This window comes from Chiloscyllium plagiosum, chromosome 5, assembly GCF_004010195.1.
Source record: "Chiloscyllium plagiosum isolate BGI_BamShark_2017 chromosome 5, ASM401019v2, whole genome shotgun sequence".
NCBI classification, from domain to species: domain Eukaryota; kingdom Metazoa; phylum Chordata; class Chondrichthyes; order Orectolobiformes; family Hemiscylliidae; genus Chiloscyllium; species Chiloscyllium plagiosum.
In genome coordinates this window covers 46,051,379-46,054,453 of record NC_057714.1, presented here as the reverse complement: position 1 = coordinate 46,054,453, position 3,075 = coordinate 46,051,379, and the positions used below count along the sequence as shown (strand labels likewise).

The 3,075-nt window shown below is 42.6% G+C and overlaps 1 long non-coding RNA gene across 1 annotated transcript in view; it reads left to right on the top strand.

Annotated features, from left to right (window-relative positions):
• Positions 1-322: 322 nt before the first annotated feature.
• The window catches only part of LOC122550287, a 17,903-nt gene continuing 15,150 nt past the window's right edge, over positions 323-3,075 (top strand). The window contains exon 1 of the long non-coding RNA XR_006311791.1: positions 323-422. This is a non-coding gene — a long non-coding RNA (uncharacterized LOC122550287). The remainder of the gene's footprint in view (positions 423-3,075) is intronic.

Genomic DNA, 3,075 nt, shown 5'->3' with positions numbered 1-3,075 from the left:
AAACAACTAACAGGAGCAGGAGGCTCCCCAAGTATCTTTAGTTACAATAATGGGAGAACCTAGCACACTATGTAAGTGAAAATGCTGAAGTATTTGTAACCATCCTTGGCAAGAAGTGTTCAATTGATGATCAATCTTGGCCCACTCCTAATGTGCCTTGCACCACTGATGCCAGTCTTCAGGCAATTTGATTCACTCCACATAGTGTTGTTGGCCAGGGGCTGCTCACACATTAAAAACAGCAGCTTGTGAACTCAATTTATCCGAGAATCAACTACTATCTGGTGCTGGCTGGAACCAGTTTGAACCGAGTCAGCTCAGAGGAATGACAGGAGTGGTAAATCCTTCGTTGGTGGAAGTGTAATGAGGTAATGCCAGATGAACCAGAGCCAACGAGAAGAAAGAAATCACAGTTTGGGAAGGTAAGGAAAAGAATAAAGGATTTTGGGTGTGCCAGCAGCAAAAAATCCGGAGATCAAACTTTGCCAAAGTTAACGACTCGACTCTTGGGGATTACACCGAATACTTGGGGAATCGCCAGGCCAGCAGGAGCTCCTATTCTCAGTATTAGCCTTTAAATTCTTTACTGTTCAGGGAACGTCAGAGAAACCGAGTGGGTGTGCACATAGATTTTAGTCTTGCATGATACCTGTTTTTAACTCTTCCTTAACTCAATGGTGTAAATTGTAAATCTGTTTTAACTCAACTGATAAAATTACTGGTTAATTGATATAGATTTGACTCTATTCCACCTTGTGCTGAGTGAACAACTGTTGTGAGGGCAGTAACTGAGCAACAGTATCAAAAAAAAATAGTTGAAGGCATTGGATGCTGCGAAGAATATAGGCCCTGACAAAGGGGCAGCACAGTGGCTCAGTGGTTAGCACTGTTACCTTATAGTGCCAGGGACTTGGGTTTGATTCCTGTCTCAGGCGACCATCTGTGTGGAGTTTGCACCTTCTCCCCGTGTCTGCATGGGTTTCCTCCGGGTGCTCTGGTTTTCTCCCACAACCCAAAGATGTGCAGGTCAGTTGAATTGGCCATGATAAATTCCCCCTCGTGTTAGGTGCATTAGTCAGGGTCGGGGAATGGGTCTGGATGGGTAGCTCTTCGGAGGCTGGTGTGGACTTGTTGGGCTAAATGACGTGTTTCCATACTGTTGGGAATCTAATTTAATAACATTTAAGCAAAATACTGAAAACCTGTGCCCTAGCCAAGTTGTTTCAGTGCCATGACAATAATGGTATCTACCTAACAATGTAGAAAATTGTCTACGTATGTCCTATTCAAAAAGATCTAACCCATTCAAGTTCCACATTTTCCATAATCAGTGAAGAATGGACTGAATAATCGTCAGTATTACCAAGCATAACTTACCTCTCAATAACCTGCTCACAGAGGCTCAGTTTGGTTTCTGCCAAACCCAGCCAACTCCTGACCTCATTACAGCCCCAGTCTAGACATGGGTTAAAGAACTGAACTTCAAGGAGAGGTGAGTGTGATTACAATAAGGCAGATTTAAACTGAGTGTGGTTTCAAGAGACCCCAGTGCTCAGTGGAAATCAGTGGATGGAATCTCCATTGGTTGGAATCATAATCAGCACCAAGGAAGATGGTTGTGATTATCAGTGGTTAATAATTTCAGTGCGAGGTCATTGCTGCAGATGTTTCTCTGAGTGGTGTCGTAGACCCAACTATATTCAGTGTTTCATCAATGCCCTTCTGAGACCAGAAATGGGAAAGTTCGCTGATGAGTGCACAATGTTCAGCAACACTATGAGATACGTAAATAGTTTCTGTTACTATACATAGCAAGTCCTGGATAATAATCAGGTTTAGGCTGATAAGTGTCAACTATATTGCACCATCCAATGACCATCTCCAATAAGAGGGAATCTAACCATCACCTCTTCACACCTAATGACATGACCATCAATAAATCCCCACTATCAATATTCTTGAGGATACGAATACCCTGGATTAGCCACACTATACTATGGTTATAAGAATAGTGTGACAATGCTGTTCCTTTAACAAGATTATTTTGTCCTTCACTTTTCTTTTCAGAGAGGCTGCAAAAGCAGCAATTCTGAGTTATGGGGCCAATTTGATCATAGCTAACAGATACTGCCTCAGACAAAATGTTTTCAAGTTTAAACAAAACACTTGTACAATGAAAGGGGAATGGCCAAGTCTCACAGCTCAGCTTTTCTCTGGTTTAGTTTGCTTTTAGCAAGCAGTTGTGTTGTGAAGCTGTTGGACCCAAAGAAGAAGGTCCATGCTGACCCTCTCTCTCTGATATCTCTCCTGTAAGACCCTATGTTTGATTTTACCTCTTTTGCCAAGGGATGTTTATGGGGATTTTTGCAATTATTTGGAATAGCATCACTAACCTTGCACTTAAATTGGAAGGGGATTAATATACTGGCAGGGAGATTTGCTAGAGATGCTCGGGAGGATTTAAGCTAGTAAGGTGGGGGGTGGGACCCAGGGAGATAGTGAGGAAAGAGATCAATCTGAGACTGGTACAGTTGAGAACAGAAGCGAGTCAAAGAGTCAGGGCAGGCAGGGACAAGATAGTACTAATAAATTAAACTGCATTTATTTCAATGCAAGGGGCCTAACAGGGAAGGCAGATGAACACAGGGCACGGTTAGGAATATTGGACTGGGGGATACCATGCCAATTACAGAAACATTGCTCAGGGATGGGAAGGACTGGCAGCTTAATGTTCCAGGATACAAATGCTACAGGAAGGATAGAAAGGGAGACAAGGGGGTGAGTCGGGGGAGGGACATTTTTGATAAGGGATAGCATTACAGCTGTACTGAGGGAGGATATTCCTGTAAATACATCCAAGGAAGTTATTTGAGTGGAACTGAGAAATAAGAAAGGGATGATAACCTTGTATTATAGGCACCCTAATAGAGGGGAATTGAGAAACAAACTTGTAAGGAGATCTCAGCTATCTGTAAGAAAAAATAGGGTGGTTATGGTAGGGGATTTTAACTTTCCAAACATAGACTGGGACTGCCATAGTGTTAAGGGTTTAGATGGAGAGGAATTTGTTAAGTG